The sequence below is a fragment of the Mchenga conophoros genome, linkage group LG3, assembly GCF_057382185.1.
Source record: "Mchenga conophoros isolate Kocher_MC1m ecotype Shallow Benthic linkage group LG3, M_conophoros_male_GT1.1, whole genome shotgun sequence".
In the NCBI taxonomy this organism is placed as follows: domain Eukaryota; kingdom Metazoa; phylum Chordata; class Actinopteri; order Cichliformes; family Cichlidae; genus Mchenga; species Mchenga conophoros.
This window is the reverse complement of record NC_140528.1, coordinates 85,294,042-85,309,758: the sequence shown is the minus strand read 5'-3', so window position 1 is coordinate 85,309,758 and position 15,717 is coordinate 85,294,042. Positions and strand designations below refer to the sequence as shown.

Below are 15,717 nucleotides of genomic sequence, written 5' to 3'. Positions count from 1 at the left end.
TAACCCAAAGGCTCAGTTTAGCATTTATCCAACAGCACAGGCCCTGGATTGTTGAAGATGGCCTCAGGAACCAGCACAGGGCCTGGTGTGTTGTACATGGCCACAGCTAGCAGCACAGGGCCTGGTTTGGTGAAGATGGCCTCGGCCAGAAGCGCAGGGCCTGGTGTGATGTGAGTGGCCTGAGCAAGAGCCACAGGCCCTGGTGTGGTGTAATTGGCCTCAATAGCAACTAAGGCCCTGGTGTGGTGTAAGTGGCCTGAGCAAGAGCCACATACCCTGGTGTGGTGTAATTGGCCTCAATAGCAACTAAGGCCCTGGTGTGGTGTAGGTGGCCTCAGCCAGCAGCCACAGGCCCTGGTGTGGTGTAAGTGGCCTCAGCCAGAGCAACAGGCCCTGATGTGGTGTAAGTGGCCCCAGCCGGTCACTCAGGCCCTGGTGTGGTGTAGGTGGCATCAGCTAGCAGCCACAGGCCCTGGTGTGGTGTAAGTGGCCTCAGCCAGTGCCACAGGCCCTGGTGTGGTGTAAGTGGCCTGAGCAAGAGCCACAGACCCTGGTGTGGTGTAATTGGCCTCAATAGCAACTAAGGCCCTGGTGTGGTGTAGGTGGCCTCAGCCAGCAGCCACAGGCCCTGGTGTGGTGTAAGTGGCCTCAGCCAGCAGCCACAGGCCCTGGTGTGGTGTAAGTGGCATCAGCTAGCAGCACAAGACATTGGAAAACAGCCAAAAGCAATGTCGTTAATGTGCCCTCATTAATGGGGAGCTGCTTTTGGTCTTTTAATACACCCCTTCTCTGGATCAAAAGCGGTTCAATGACATGAAAATGAAAGGCTTACAGCACCAGGTATTCCCAGGCAGTCTCCCATCCAAGTACTAACCAAGCCCAGGCCTGCTTAGCTTCCGAGATCAGACGAGGTCGGGCGTGCTCAGGGTGGTATGGCCGAAAGCTGCTGGCTCCAGCACAATGTCTCAATTTATGGATTCAAGTGATTAGGTGGCAAGTACCTGAAGTTACGAAGACAATCCTATAACCATACCTGCATGTTTGCATAATACCCTAACCCAAAGGCTCAGTTTGGCATTTATCCAACAGCACAGGCCCTGGATTGTTGAAGATGGCCTCAAGAACCAGCACAGGACCTGGTGTGTTTTACATGGCCACAGCAAGCAGCACAGGGCCTGGTTTGGTGAAGATGGCCTCAGCAAGCAGCCACAGGCCCTGGTTTGGTGTAAGTGGCCTCAGCCAGCAGCCACAGGCCCTGGTGTGGTGTAAGTGGCCTCAGCCAGCAGCCACAGGCCCTGGTGTGGTCTAAGTGGCCTCAGCCAGTGCCACAGGCCCTGGTGTGGTGTAAGTGGCCTGAGTAAGAGCCACAGGCCCTGGTGTGGTGTAAGTGGCCTCAGCCAGCAGCCACAGGCCCTGGTGTGGTGTAAGTGGCCTGAGCAAGTGCCACAGGCCCTGGTGTGGTGTAAGTGGCCTAAGCCAGAGCCACAGGCCCTGGTGTGGTGTAAGTGGCCTGAGCAAGAGCCACAGGGCCTGGTTTGGTGAAGATGGCCTCGGCCAGAAGCGCAGGGCCTGGTGTGATGTGAGTGGCCTGAGCAAGAGCCACAGGCCCTGGTGTGGTGTAAGTGGCCTCAGCCAGCAGCCACAGGCCCTGGTGTGGTGTAAGTCGCCTCAGCCAGAAGCCACAGGCACTGGTGTGGTGTAAGTGGCCTCAGCCAGCAGCAAAAGGGCCCTGGTGTGGTGTAAGTCGCCTCAGCCAGCAGCCACAGGCCCTGGTGTGGTGTAGATGGCCTCAGCCAGCAGCCACAGGCCCTGGTGTGGTGTAAGTGGCCTCAGCCAGCAGCCACAGGCCCTGGTGTGGTCTAAGTGGCCTCAGCCAGAAGCACAGGGCCTGGTGTGATATGAGTGGCCTCAGCAAGAGCCACAGGCCCTGGTGTGGTGTAAGTGGCCTGAGCAAGAGCCACAGGCCCTGGTGTGGTGTAAGTGGCCTGAGCAAGAGCCACAGGCCCTGGTGTGGTGTAGGTGGCCTCAGCCAGCAGCCACAGGCCCTGGTGTGGTGTAGGTGGCCTCAGCCAGCAGCCACAAGCCCTTGTGTGGTGTAAGTGGCCTCAGCCAGCAGCCACAGGCCCTGGTGTGGTGTAAGTGGCCTCGGCCAGTGCCACAGGCCCTGGTGTGGTGTAAGTGGCCTGAGCAAGAGCCACAGACCATGGTGTGGTGTAATTGGCCTCAATAGCAACTAAGGCCCTGGTGTGGTGTAAGTGGCCTCAGCCAGAGCCACAGGCCCTGATGTGGTGTAAGTGGCCCCAGCCGGTCACTCAGGCCCTGGTGTGGTGTAAGTGGCCTGAGCAAGAGCCACAGGCCCTGGTGTGGTGTAAGTGGCCTCAGCCAGCAGCCACAGGCCCTGGTGTGGTGTAAGTGGCCTGAGCAAGTGCCACAGGCCCTGGTGTGGTGTAAGTGGCCTGAGCAAGTGCCACAGGCCCTGGTGTGGTGTAAGTGGCCTCAATAGCAAATAAGGCCCTGGTGTGGTGTAAGTGGCCTGAGCAAGAACCACAGGGCCTGGTTTGGTGAAGATGGCCTCGGCCAGAAGCGCAGGGCCTGGTGTGATGTGAGTGGCCTGAGCAAGAGCCACAGGCCCTGGTGTGGTGTAAGTGGCCTCAGCCAGCAGCCACAGGCCCTGGTGTGGTGTAAGTGGCCTCAGCCAGAAGCCACAGGCACTGGTGTGGTGTAAGTGGCCTCAGCCAGCAGCAAAAGGGCCCTGGTGTGGTGTAGGTGGCCTCAGCCAGCAGCCACAGGCCCTGGTGTGGTGTAAGTGGCCTCAATAGCAACTAAGGCCCTGGTGTGGTGTAAGTGGCTTCAGCCAGCAGCCACAGGCCCTGGTGTGGTGTAAGTGGCCTCAGCCAGCAGCCACAGGCCCTGGTGTGGTGTAGGTGGCCTCAGCCAGCAGCCACAGGCCCTGGTGTGGTGTAAGTGGCCTCAATAGCAACTAAGGCCCTGGTGTGGTGTAAGTGGCTTCAGCCAGCAGCCACAGGCTCTGGTGTGGTGTAACTGGCCTCAGCCAGCAGCCACAGGCCCTGATGTGGTGTAAGTGGCCCCAGCCGGTCACTCAGGCCCTGGTGTGGTGTAGGTGGCATCAGCCAGCAGCCACAGGCCCTGGTGTGGTGTAAGTCGCCTCAGCCAGAAGCCACAGGCACTGGTGTGGTGTAAGTGGCCTCAGCCAGCAGCAAAAGGGCCCTGGTGTGGTGTAAGTCGCCTCAGCCAGCAGCCACAGGCCCTGGTGTGGTGTAGGTGGCCTCAGCCAGCAGCCACAGGCCCTGGTGTGGTGTAAGTGGCCTCAGCCAGCAGCCACAGGCCCTGTTGTGGTGTAAGTGGCCTCAGCCAGCAGCCACAGGCCCTGGTGTGGTGTAAGTGGCCTCAGCCAGTGCCACAGGCCCTGGTGTGGTGTAAGTGGCCTGAGCAAGAGCCACAGACCCTGGTGTGGTATAATTGGCCTCAGCCAGCAGCCACAGGCCCTGGTGTGGTGTAAGTCGCCTCAGACAGAAGCCACAGGCACTGGTGTGGTGTAAGTGGCCTCAGCCAGCAGCAAAAGGGCCCTGGTGTGGTATAAGTCGCCTCAGCCAGCAGCCACAGGCCCTGGTGTGGTGTAGGTGGCCTCAGCCAGCAGCCACAGGCCCTGGTGTGGTGTAAGTGGCCTGAGCAAGAGCCACATACCCTGGTGTGGTGTAATTGGCCTCAATAGCAACTAATGCCCTGGTGTGGTGTAAGTGGCCCCAGCCGGTCACTCAGGCCCTGGTGTGGTGTAGGTGGCATCAGCTAGCAGCACAAGACATTGGAAAACAGCCAAAAGCAATGTCGTTAATGTGCCCTCATTAATGGGCAGCTGCTTTTGGTCTTTTAATACACCCCTTCTCTGGATCAAAAGCGGTTCAATGACATTAAAATGAAAGGCTTACAGCACCAGGTATTCCCAGGCAGTCTCCTATCCAAGTACTAACCAAGCCCAGCCCTGCTCAGCTTCCGAGATCAGACGAGGTCGGGCGTGCTCAGGGTGGTATGGCCGTAAGCTGCTGGGCCCAGCACAATGTCTCAATTTATGGATTCAGGTGATTAGGTGGCAAGTACCTGAAGTTACGAAGACAATCCTATAACCCTACCTTCATGTTTGCATAATACCCTAACCCAAAGGCTCAGTTTAGCATTTATCCAACAGCACAGGCCCTGGATTGTTGAAGATGGCCTCAGGAACCAGCACAGGCCTGGTGTGTTGTACATGGCCACAGCTAGCAGCACAGGGCCTGGTTTGGTGAAGATGGCCTCGGCCAGAAGCGCAGGGCCTGGTGTGATGTGAGTGGCCTGAGCAAGAGCCACAGGCCCTGGTGTGGTGTAATTGGCCTCAATAGCAACTAAGGCCCTGGTGTGGTGTAAGTGGCCTGAGCAAGAGCCACATACCCTGGTGTGGTGTAATTGGCCTCAATAGCAACTAAGGCCCTGGTGTGGTGTAGGTGGCCTCAGCCAGCAGCCACAGGCCCTGGTGTGGTGTAAGTGGCCTCAGCCAGAGCAACAGGCCCTGATGTGGTGTAAGTGGCCCCAGCCGGTCACTCAGGCCCTGGTGTGGTGTAGGTGGCATCAGCTAGCAGCACAAGACATTGGAAAACAGCCAAAAGCAATGTCGTTAATGTGCCCTCATTAATGGGGAGCTGCTTCTGGTCTTTTAATACACCCCTTCTCTGGATCAAAAGCGGTTCAATGACATGAAAATGAAAGGCTTACAGCACCAGGTATTCCCAGGCAGTCTCCCATCCAAGTACTAACCAAGCCCAGCCCTGCTTAGCTTCCGAGATCAGACGAGGTCGGGCGTGCTCAGGGTGGTATGGCCGTAAGCTGCTGGCCCCAGCACAATGTCTCAATTTATGGATTCAAGTGATTAGGTGGCAAGTACCTGAAGTTACGAAGACAATCCTATAACCATACCTGCATGTTTGCATAATACCCTAACCAAAAGGCTCAGTTTGGCATTTATCCAACAGCACAGGCCCTGGATTGTTGAAGATGGCCTCAAGAACCAGCACAGGACCTGGTGTGTTTTACATGGCCACAGCAAGCAGCACAGGGCCTGGTTTGGTGAAGATGGCCTCAGCAGGCAGCCACAGGCCCTGGTTTGGTGTAAGTGGCCTCAGCTAGCAGCCACAGGCCCTGGTGTGGTGTGAGTGGCCTCAGCCAGCAGCCACAGGCCCTGGTGTGGTCTAAGTGGCCTCAGCCAGTGCCACAGGCCCTGGTGTGGTGTAAGTGGCCTAAGCCAGAGCCACAGGCCCTGGTGTGGTGTAAGTGGCCTCAATAGCAAATAAGGCCCTGGTGTGGTGTAAGTGGCCTGAGCAAGAACCACAGGGCCTGGTTTGGTGAAGATGGCCTCGGCCAGAAGCGCAGGGCCTGGTGTGATGTGAGTGGCCTGAGCAAGAGCCACAGGCCCTGGTGTGGTGTAAGTGGCCTCATTCAGCAGCCACAGGCCCTGGTGTGGTGTAAGTGGCCTCAGCCAGGAGCCACATGCACTGGTGTGGTGTAAGTGGCCTCAGCCAGCAGCAAAAGGGCCCTGGTGTGGTGTAGGTGGCCTCAGCCAGCAGCCACAGGCCCTGGTGTGGTGTAAGTGGCATCAATAGCAACTAAGGCCCTGGTGTGGTGTAAGTGGCTTCAGCCAGCAGCCACAGGCCCTGGTGTGGTGTAAGTGGCCTCAGCCAGCAGCCACAGGCCCTGGTGTGGTGTAGGTGGCCTCAGCCAGCAGCCACAGGCCCTGGTGTGGTGTAAGTGGCCTCAATAGCAACTAAGGCCCTGGTGTGGTGTAAGTGGCCTCAGCCAGCAGCCACAGGCTCTGGTGTGGTGTAACTGGCCTCAGCCAGCAGCCACAGGCCCTGGTGTGGTGTAAGTGGCCTCAGCCAGAGCCACAGGCCCTGATGTGGTGTAAGTGGCCCCAGCCGGTCACTCAGGCCCTGGTGTGGTGTAGGTGGCATCAGCTAGCAGCACAAGACATTGGAAAACAGCCAAAAGCAGTGTCGTTAATGTGCCCTCATTAATGGGCAGCTGCTTTTGGTCTTTTAATACACCCCTTCTCTGGATCAAAAGCGGTTCAATGATATGAAAGGCTTACAGCAACAGGTATTCCCAGGCAGTCTCCCATCCAAGTACTAACCAAGCCCAGCCCTGCTTAGCTTCCGAGATCAGACGAGGTCAGGCGTGCTCACGGTGGTATGGCCGTAAGCTGCTGGCTCCAGCACAATGTCTCAATTTATGGATTCAAGTGATTAGGTGGCAAGTACCTGAAGTTACGAAGACAATGCTATAACCATACCTGCATGTTTGCATAATACCCTAACCCAAAGGCTCAGTTTGGCATTTATCCAACAGCACAGGCCCTGGATTGTTGAAGATGGCCTCAGGAACCAGCACAGGGCCTGGTGTGTTGTACATGGCCACAGCAAGGAGCACAGGGCCTGGTTTGGTGAAGATGGCCTCGGCCAGAAGCGCAGGGCCTGGTGTGGTGTAAGTCGCCTCAGCCAGAAGCCACAGGCACTGGTGTGGTGTAAGTGGCCTAAGCCAGAGCCACAGGCCCTGGTGTGGTGTAAGTGGCCTCAATAGCAAATAAGGCCCTGGTGTGGTGTAAGTGGCCTGAGCAAGAACCACAGGGCCTGGTTTGGTGAAGATGGCCTCGGCCAGAAGCGCAGGGCCTGGTGTGATGTGAGTGGCCTGAGCAAGAGCCACAGGCCCTGGTGTGGTGTAAGTGGCCTCATTCAGCAGCCACAGGCCCTGGTGTGGTGTAAGTGGCCTCAGCCAGGAGCCACATGCACTGGTGTGGTGTAAGTGGCCTCAGCCAGCAGCAAAAGGGCCCTGGTGTGGTGTAGGTGGCCTCAGCCAGCAGCCACAGGCCCTGGTGTGGTGTAAGTGGCATCAATAGCAACTAAGGCCCTGGTGTGGTGTAAGTGGCTTCAGCCAGCAGCCACAGGCCCTGGTGTGGTGTAAGTGGCCTCAGCCAGCAGCCACAGGCCCTGGTGTGGTGTAGGTGGCCTCAGCCAGCAGCCACAGGCCCTGGTGTGGTGTAAGTGGCCTCAATAGCAACTAAGGCCCTGGTGTGGTGTAAGTGGCTTCAGCCAGCAGCCACAGGCTCTGGTGTGGTGTAACTGGCCTCAGCCAGCAGCCACAGGCCCTGGTGTGGTGTAAGTGGCCTCAGCCAGAGCCACAGGCCCTGATGTGGTGTAAGTGGCCCCAGCCGGTCACTCAGGCCCTGGTGTGGTGTAGGTGGCATCAGCTAGCAGCACAAGACATTGGAAAACAGCCAAAAGCAGTGTCGTTAATGTGCCCTCATTAATGGGCAGCTGCTTTTGGTCTTTTAATACACCCCTTCTCTGGATCAAAAGCGGTTCAATGACATGAAAATGAAAGGCTTACAGCACCAGGTATTCCCAGGCAGTCTCCCATCCAAGTACTAACCAAGCCCAGCCCTGCTTAGCTTCCGAGATCAGACGAGGTCGGGCGTGCTCAGGGTGGTATGGCCGTAAGCTGCTGGCTCCAGCACAATGTCTCAATTTATGGATTCAAGTGATTAGGTGGCAAGTACCTGAAGTTACGAAGACAATGCTATAACCATACCTGCATGTTTGCATAATACCCTAACCCAAAGGCTCAGTTTGGCATTTATCCAACAGCACAGGCCCTGGATTGTTGAAGATGGCCTCAGGAACCAGCACAGGGCCTGGTGTGTTGTACATGGCCACAGCAAGGAGCACAGGGCCTGGTTTGGTGAAGATGGCCTCGGCCAGAAGCGCAGGGCCTGGTGTGATGTGAGTGGCCTGAGCAAGAGCCACAGGCCTTGGTGTGGTGTAAGTGGCCTCAGCCAGCAGCCACAGGCCCTGGTGTGGTGTAAGTCGCCTCAGCCAGAAGCCACAGGCACTGGTGTGGTGTAAGTGGCCTCAGCCAGCAGCCACAGGCCCTGGTGTGGTGTAGGTGGCCTCAGCCAGCAGCCACAGGCCCTGGTGTGGTGTAGGTGGCCTCAGCCAGCAGCCACAGGCCCTGGTGTGGTGTAAGTGGCCTCAGCCAGCAGCCACAGGCCCTGGTGTGGTGTAAGTGGCCTGAGCAAGAGCCACAGGCCCTGGTGTGGTGTAAGTGGCCTCAGCCAGCAGCCACAGGCCCTGGTGTGGTGTAAGTGGCCTGAGCAAGTGCCACAGGCCCTGGTGTGGTGTAAGTGGCCTGAGCAAGTGCCACAGGCCCTGGTGTGGTGTAAGTGGCCTCAATAGCAAATAAGGCCCTGGTGTGGTGTAAGTGGCCTGAGCAAGAACCACAGGGCCTGGTTTGGTGAAGATGGCCTCGGCCAGAAGCGCAGGGCCTGGTGTGATGTGAGTGGCCTGAGCAAGAGCCACAGGCCCTGGTGTGGTGTAAGTGGCCTCAGCCAGCAGCCACAGGCCCTGGTGTGGTGTAAGTGGCCTCAGCCAGCAGCCACAGGCACTGGTGTGGTGTAAGTGGCCTCAGCCAGCAGCAAAAGGGCCCTGGTGTGGTGTACGTGGCCTCAGCCAGCAGCCACAGGCCCTGGTGTGGTGTAAGTGGCCTCAATAGCAACTAAGGCCCTGGTGTGGTGTAAGTGGCTTCAGCCAGCAGCCACAGGCCCTGGTGTGGTGTAAGTGGCCTCAGCCAGCAGCCACAGGCCCTGGTGTGGTGTAGGTGGCCTCAGCCAGCAGCCACAGGCCCTGGTGTGGTGTAAGTGGCCTCAGCCAGCAGCCACAGGCCCTGGTGTGGTGTAAGTGGCTTCAGCCAGCAGCCACAGGCTCTGGTGTGGTGTAACTGGCCTCAGCCAGCAGCCACAGGCCCTGATGTGGTGTAAGTGGCCCCAGCCGGTCACTCAGGCCCTGGTGTGGTGTAGGTGGCATCAGCCAGCAGCCACAGGCCCTGGTGTGGTGTAAGTCGCCTCAGCCAGAGCCACAGGCCCTGGTGTGTTGTACATGGCCACAGCAAGGAGCACAGGGCCTGGTTTGGTGAAGATGGCCTCGGCCAGAAGCGCAGGGCCTGGTGTGGTGTAAGTCGCCTCAGCCAGAAGCCACAGGCACTGGTGTGGTGTAAGTGGCCTAAGCCAGAGCCACAGGCCCTGGTGTGGTGTAAGTGGCCTCAATAGCAAATAAGGCCCTGGTGTGGTGTAAGTGGCCTGAGCAAGAACCACAGGGCCTGGTTTGGTGAAGATGGCCTCGGCCAGAAGCGCAGGGCCTGGTGTGATGTGAGTGGCCTGAGCAAGAGCCACAGGCCCTGGTGTGGTGTAAGTGGCCTCATTCAGCAGCCACAGGCCCTGGTGTGGTGTAAGTGGCCTCAGCCAGGAGCCACATGCACTGGTGTGGTGTAAGTGGCCTCAGCCAGCAGCAAAAGGGCCCTGGTGTGGTGTAGGTGGCCTCAGCCAGCAGCCACAGGCCCTGGTGTGGTGTAAGTGGCATCAATAGCAACTAAGGCCCTGGTGTGGTGTAAGTGGCTTCAGCCAGCAGCCACAGGCCCTGGTGTGGTGTAAGTGGCCTCAGCCAGCAGCCACAGGCCCTGGTGTGGTGTAGGTGGCCTCAGCCAGCAGCCACAGGCCCTGGTGTGGTGTAAGTGGCCTCAATAGCAACTAAGGCCCTGGTGTGGTGTAAGTGGCTTCAGCCAGCAGCCACAGGCTCTGGTGTGGTGTAACTGGCCTCAGCCAGCAGCCACAGGCCCTGGTGTGGTGTAAGTGGCCTCAGCCAGAGCCACAGGCCCTGATGTGGTGTAAGTGGCCCCAGCCGGTCACTCAGGCCCTGGTGTGGTGTAGGTGGCATCAGCTAGCAGCACAAGACATTGGAAAACAGCCAAAAGCAGTGTCGTTAATGTGCCCTCATTAATGGGCAGCTGCTTTTGGTCTTTTAATACACCCCTTCTCTGGATCAAAAGCGGTTCAATGACATGAAAATGAAAGGCTTACAGCACCAGGTATTCCCAGGCAGTCTCCCATCCAAGTACTAACCAAGCCCAGCCCTGCTTAGCTTCCGAGATCAGACGAGGTCGGGCGTGCTCAGGGTGGTATGGCCGTAAGCTGCTGGCGCCAGCACAATGTCTCAATTTATGGATTCAAGTGATTAGGTGGCAAGTACCTGAAGTTACGAAGACAATGCTATAACCATACCTGCATGTTTGCATAATACCCTAACCCAAAGGCTCAGTTTGGCATTTATCCAACAGCACAGGCCCTGGATTGTTGAAGATGGCCTCAGGAACCAGCACAGGGCCTGGTGTGTTGTACATGGCCACAGCAAGGAGCACAGGGCCTGGTTTGGTGAAGATGGCCTCGGCCAGAAGCGCAGGGCCTGGTGTGATGTGAGTGGCCTGAGCAAGAGCCACAGGCCTTGGTGTGGTGTAAGTGGCCTCAGCCAGCAGCCACAGGCCCTGGTGTGGTGTAAGTCGCCTCAGCCAGAAGCCACAGGCACTGGTGTGGTGTAAGTGGCCTCAGCCAGCAGCCACAGGCCCTGGTGTGGTGTAGGTGGCCTCAGCCAGCAGCCACAGGCCCTGGTGTGGTGTAGGTGGCCTCAGCCAGCAGCCACAGGCCCTGGTGTGGTGTAAGTGGCCTGAGCAAGAGCCACAGGCCCTGGTGTGGTGTAAGTGGCCTCAGCCAGCAGCCACAGGCCCTGGTGTGGTGTAAGTGGCCTGAGCAAGTGCCACAGGCCCTGGTGTGGTGTAAGTGGCCTGAGCAAGTGCCACAGGCCCTGGTGTGGTGTAAGTGGCCTCAATAGCAAATAAGGCCCTGGTGTGGTGTAAGTGGCCTGAGCAAGAACCACAGGGCCTGGTTTGGTGAAGATGGCCTCGGCCAGAAGCGCAGGGCCTGGTGTGATGTGAGTGGCCTGAGCAAGAGCCACAGGCCCTGGTGTGGTGTAAGTGGCCTCAGCAAGCAGCCACAGGCCCTGGTGTGGTGTAAGTGGCCTCAGCCAGAAGCCACAGGCACTGGTGTGGTGTAAGTGGCCTCAGCCAGCAGCAAAAGGGCCCTGGTGTGGTGTAGGTGGCCTCAGCCAGCAGCCACAGGCCCTGGTGTGGTGTAAGTGGCCTCAATAGCAACTAAGGCCCTGGTGTGGTGTAAGTGGCTTCAGCCAGCAGCCACAGGCCCTGGTGTGGTGTAGGTGGCCTCAGCCAGCAGCCACAGGCCCTGGTGTGGTGTAAGTGGCCTCAATAGCAACTAAGGCCCTGGTGTGGTGTAAGTGGCTTCAGCCAGCAGCCACAGGCTCTGGTGTGGTGTAACTGGCCTCAGCCAGCAGCCACAGGCCCTGATGTGGTGTAAGTGGCCCCAGCCGGTCACTCAGGCCCTGGTGTGGTGTAGGTGGCATCAGCCAGCAGCCACAGGCCCTGGTGTGGTGTAAGTCGCCTCAGCCAGAAGCCACAGGCACTGGTGTGGTGTAAGTGGCCTAAGCCAGAGCCACAGGCCCTGGTGTGGTGTAAGTGGCCTCAATAGCAAATAAGGCCCTGGTGTGGTGTAAGTGGCCTGAGCAAGAACCACAGGGCCTGGTTTGGTGAAGATGGCCTCGGCCAGAAGCGCAGGGCCTGGTGTGATGTGAGTGGCCTGAGCAAGAGCCACAGGCCCTGGTGTGGTGTAAGTGGCCTCATTCAGCAGCCACAGGCCCTGGTGTGGTGTAAGTGGCCTCAGCCAGGAGCCACATGCACTGGTGTGGTGTAAGTGGCCTCAGCCAGCAGCAAAAGGGCCCTGGTGTGGTGTAGGTGGCCTCAGCCAGCAGCCACAGGCCCTGGTGTGGTGTAAGTGGCATCAATAGCAACTAAGGCCCTGGTGTGGTGTAAGTGGCTTCAGCCAGCAGCCACAGGCCCTGGTGTGGTGTAAGTGGCCTCAGCCAGCAGCCACAGGCCCTGGTGTGGTGTAGGTGGCCTCAGCCAGCAGCCACAGGCCCTGGTGTGGTGTAAGTGGCCTCAATAGCAACTAAGGCCCTGGTGTGGTGTAAGTGGCTTCAGCCAGCAGCCACAGGCTCTGGTGTGGTGTAACTGGCCTCAGCCAGCAGCCACAGGCCCTGGTGTGGTGTAAGTGGCCTCAGCCAGAGCCACAGGCCCTGATGTGGTGTAAGTGGCCCCAGCCGGTCACTCAGGCCCTGGTGTGGTGTAGGTGGCATCAGCTAGCAGCACAAGACATTGGAAAACAGCCAAAAGCAGTGTCGTTAATGTGCCCTCATTAATGGGCAGCTGCTTTTGGTCTTTTAATACACCCCTTCTCTGGATCAAAAGCGGTTCAATGACATGAAAATGAAAGGCTTACAGCACCAGGTATTCCCAGGCAGTCTCCCATCCAAGTACTAACCAAGCCCAGCCCTGCTTAGCTTCCGAGATCAGACGAGGTCGGGCGTGCTCAGGGTGGTATGGCCGTAAGCTGCTGGCTCCAGCACAATGTCTCAATTTATGGATTCAAGTGATTAGGTGGCAAGTACCTGAAGTTACGAAGACAATGCTATAACCATACCTGCATGTTTGCATAATACCCTAACCCAAAGGCTCAGTTTGGCATTTATCCAACAGCACAGGCCCTGGATTGTTGAAGATGGCCTCAGGAACCAGCACAGGGCCTGGTGTGTTGTACATGGCCACAGCAAGGAGCACAGGGCCTGGTTTGGTGAAGATGGCCTCGGCCAGAAGCGCAGGGCCTGGTGTGATGTGAGTGGCCTGAGCAAGAGCCACAGGCCTTGGTGTGGTGTAAGTGGCCTCAGCCAGCAGCCACAGGCCCTGGTGTGGTGTAAGTCGCCTCAGCCAGAAGCCACAGGCACTGGTGTGGTGTAAGTGGCCTCAGCCAGCAGCCACAGGCCCTGCTGTGGTGTAGGTGGCCTCAGCCAGCAGCCACAGGCCCTGGTGTGGTGTAGGTGGCCTCAGCCAGCAGCCACAGGCCCTGGTGTGGTGTAAGTGGCCTCAGCCAGCAGCCACAGGCCCTGGTGTGGTGTAAGTGGCCTGAGCAATAGCCACAGGCCCTGGTGTGGTGTAAGTGGCCTCAGCCAGCAGCCACAGGCCCTGGTGTGGTGTAAGTGGCCTGAGCAAGTGCCACAGGCCCTGGTGTGGTGTAAGTGGCCTGAGCAAGTGCCACAGGCCCTGGTGTGGTGTAAGTGGCCTCAATAGCAAATAAGGCCCTGGTGTGGTGTAAGTGGCCTGAGCAAGAACCACAGGGCCTGGTTTGGTGAAGATGGCCTCGGCCAGAAGCGCAGGGCCTGGTGTGATGTGAGTGGCCTGAGCAAGAGCCACAGGCCCTGGTGTGGTGTAAGTGGCCTCAGCCAGCAGCCACAGGCCCTGGTGTGGTGTAAGTGGCCTCAGCCAGAAGCCACAGGCACTGGTGTGGTGTAAGTGGCCTCAGCCAGCAGCAAAAGGGCCCTGGTGTGGTGTAGGTGGCCTCAGCCAGCAGCCACAGGCCCTGGTGTGGTGTAAGTGGCCTCAATAGCAACTAAGGCCCTGGTGTGGTGTAAGTGGCTTCAGCCAGCAGCCACAGGCCCTGGTGTGGTGTAGGTGGCCTCAGCCAGCAGCCACAGGCCCTGGTGTGGTGTAAGTGGCCTCAATAGCAACTAAGGCCCTGGTGTGGTGTAAGTGGCTTCAGCCAGCAGCCACAGGCTCTGGTGTGGTGTAACTGGCCTCAGCCAGCAGCCACAGGCCCTGATGTGGTGTAAGTGGCCCCAGCCGGTCACTCAGGCCCTGGTGTGGTGTAGGTGGCATCAGCCAGCAGCCACAGGCCCTGGTGTGGTGTAAGTCGCCTCAGCCAGAAGCCACAGGCACTGGTGTGGTGTAAGTGGCCTCAGCCAGCAGCAAAAGGGCCCTGGTGTGGTGTAAGTCGCCTCAGCCAGCAGCCACAGGCCCTGGTGTGGTGTAGGTGGCCTCAGCCAGCAGCCACAGGCCCTGGTGTGGTGTAAGTGGCCTCAGCCAGCAGCCACAGGCCCTGTTGTGGTGTAAGTGGCCTCAGCCAGCAGCCACAGGCCCTGGTGTGGTGTAAGTGGCCTCAGCCAGTGCCACAGGCCCTGGTGTGGTGTAAGTGGCCTGAGCAAGAGCCACAGACCCTGGTGTGGTATAATTGGCCTCAGCCAGCAGCCACAGGCCCTGGTGTGGTGTAAGTCGCCTCAGACAGAAGCCACAGGCACTGGTGTGGTGTAAGTGGCCTCAGCCAGCAGCAAAAGGGCCCTGGTGTGGTATAAGTCGCCTCAGCCAGCAGCCACAGGCCCTGGTGTGGTGTAAGTGGCCTGAGCAAGAGCCACAGACCCTGGTGTGGTATAATTGGCCTCAGCCAGCAGCCACAGGCCCTGGTGTGGTGTAAGTCGCCTCAGACAGAAGCCACAGGCACTGGTGTGGTGTAAGTGGCCTCAGCCAGCAGCAAAAGGGCCCTGGTGTGGTATAAGTCGCCTCAGCCAGCAGCCACAGGCCCTGGTGTGGTGCAGGTGGCCTCAGCCAGCAGCCACAGGCCCTGGTGTGGTGTAAGTGGCCTGAGCAAGAGCCACATACCCTGGTGTGGTGTAATTGGCCTCAATAGCAACTAATGCCCTGGTGTGGTGTAAGTGGCCTCAGCCAGCAGCCACAGGCCCTGGTGTGGTGTAAGTGGCCTCAGCCAGAGCCACAGGCCCTGATGTGGTGTAAGTGGCCCCAGCCGGTCACTCAGGCCCTGGTGTGGTGTAGGTGGCATCAGCTAGCAGCACAAGACATTGGAAAACAGCCAAAAGCAATGTCGTTAATGTGCCCTCATTAATGGGCAGCTGCTTTTGGTCTTTTAATACACCCCTTCTCTGGATCAAAAGCGGTTCAATGACATTAAAATGAAAGGCTTACAGCACCAGGTATTCCCAGGCAGTCTCCTATCCAAGTACTAACCAAGCCCAGCCCTGCTCAGCTTCCGAGATCAGACGAGGTCGGGCGTGCTCAGGGTGGTATGGCCGTAAGCTGCTGGGCCCAGCACAATGTCTCAATTTATGGATTCAGGTGATAAGGTGGCAAGTACCTGAAGTTACGAAGACAATCCTATAACCCTACCTTCATGTTTGCATAATACCCTAACCCAAAGGCTCAGTTTAGCATTTATCCAACAGCACAGGCCCTGGATTGTTGAAGATGGCCTCAGGAACCAGCACAGGGCCTGGTGTGTTGTACATGGCCACAGCTAGCAGCACAGGGCCTGGTTTGGTGAAGATGGCCTCGGCCAGAAGCGCAGGGCCTGGTGTGATGTGAGTGGCCTGAGCAAGAGCCACAGGCCCTGGTGTGGTGTAATTGGCCTCAATAGCAACTAAGGCCCTGGTGTGGTGTAAGTGGCCTGAGCAAGAGCCACATACCCTGGTGTGGTGTAATTGGCCTCAATAGCAACTAAGGCCCTGGTGTGGTGTAGGTGGCCTCAGCCAGCAGCCACAGGCCCTGGTGTGGTGTAAGTGGCCTCAGCCAGAGCAACAGGCCCTGATGTGGTGTAAGTGGCCCCAGCCGGTCACTCAGGCCCTGGTGTGGTGTAGGTGGCATCAGCTAGCAGCCACAGGCCCTGGTGTGGTTGTAAGTGGCCTCAGCCAGTGCCACAGGCCCTGGTGTGGTGTAAGTGGCCTGAGCAAGAGCCACAGACCCTGGTGTGGTGTAATTGGCCTCAATAGCAACTAAGGCCCTGGTGTGGTGTAGGTGGCCTCAGCCAGCAGCCACAGGCCCTGGTGTGGTGTAAGTGGCCTCAGCCAGCAGCCACAGGCCCTGGTGTGGTGTAAGTGGCATCAGCTA

At 58.4% G+C, this 15,717-nt stretch overlaps 4 non-coding genes and 4 pseudogenes across 4 annotated transcripts; all 8 read right to left on the bottom strand.

The window, feature by feature from the left end:
• Positions 1 to 825: 825 nt before the first annotated feature.
• Positions 826 to 944, bottom strand: LOC146581283 (5S ribosomal RNA; annotated as a pseudogene).
• Positions 945 to 3,940: 2,996 nt separating this feature from the next.
• LOC146581282 (5S ribosomal RNA) lies at positions 3,941 to 4,059 on the bottom strand (annotated as a pseudogene).
• A 698-nt stretch (positions 4,060 to 4,757) lies between these two features.
• On the bottom strand, positions 4,758 to 4,876 carry LOC146581281 (5S ribosomal RNA). Its single transcript, XR_014891862.1, has one exon. It is a non-coding gene; the product is annotated as a 5S ribosomal RNA (ribosomal RNA).
• A 1,250-nt stretch (positions 4,877 to 6,126) lies between these two features.
• Positions 6,127 to 6,245, bottom strand: LOC146581280 (5S ribosomal RNA; annotated as a pseudogene).
• Positions 6,246 to 7,421: 1,176 nt separating this feature from the next.
• LOC146581279 (5S ribosomal RNA) lies at positions 7,422 to 7,540 on the bottom strand. The gene has a single exon (XR_014891861.1). It is a non-coding gene; the product is annotated as a 5S ribosomal RNA (ribosomal RNA).
• A 2,402-nt stretch (positions 7,541 to 9,942) lies between these two features.
• LOC146581278 (5S ribosomal RNA) lies at positions 9,943 to 10,061 on the bottom strand. Its single transcript, XR_014891860.1, has one exon. It is a non-coding gene; the product is annotated as a 5S ribosomal RNA (ribosomal RNA).
• Positions 10,062 to 12,264: 2,203 nt separating this feature from the next.
• Positions 12,265 to 12,383, bottom strand: LOC146581277 (5S ribosomal RNA). Its single transcript, XR_014891859.1, has one exon. It is a non-coding gene; the product is annotated as a 5S ribosomal RNA (ribosomal RNA).
• Positions 12,384 to 14,792: 2,409 nt separating this feature from the next.
• LOC146581276 (5S ribosomal RNA) lies at positions 14,793 to 14,911 on the bottom strand (annotated as a pseudogene).
• Between the last annotated feature and the right edge of the window lie 806 nt (positions 14,912 to 15,717).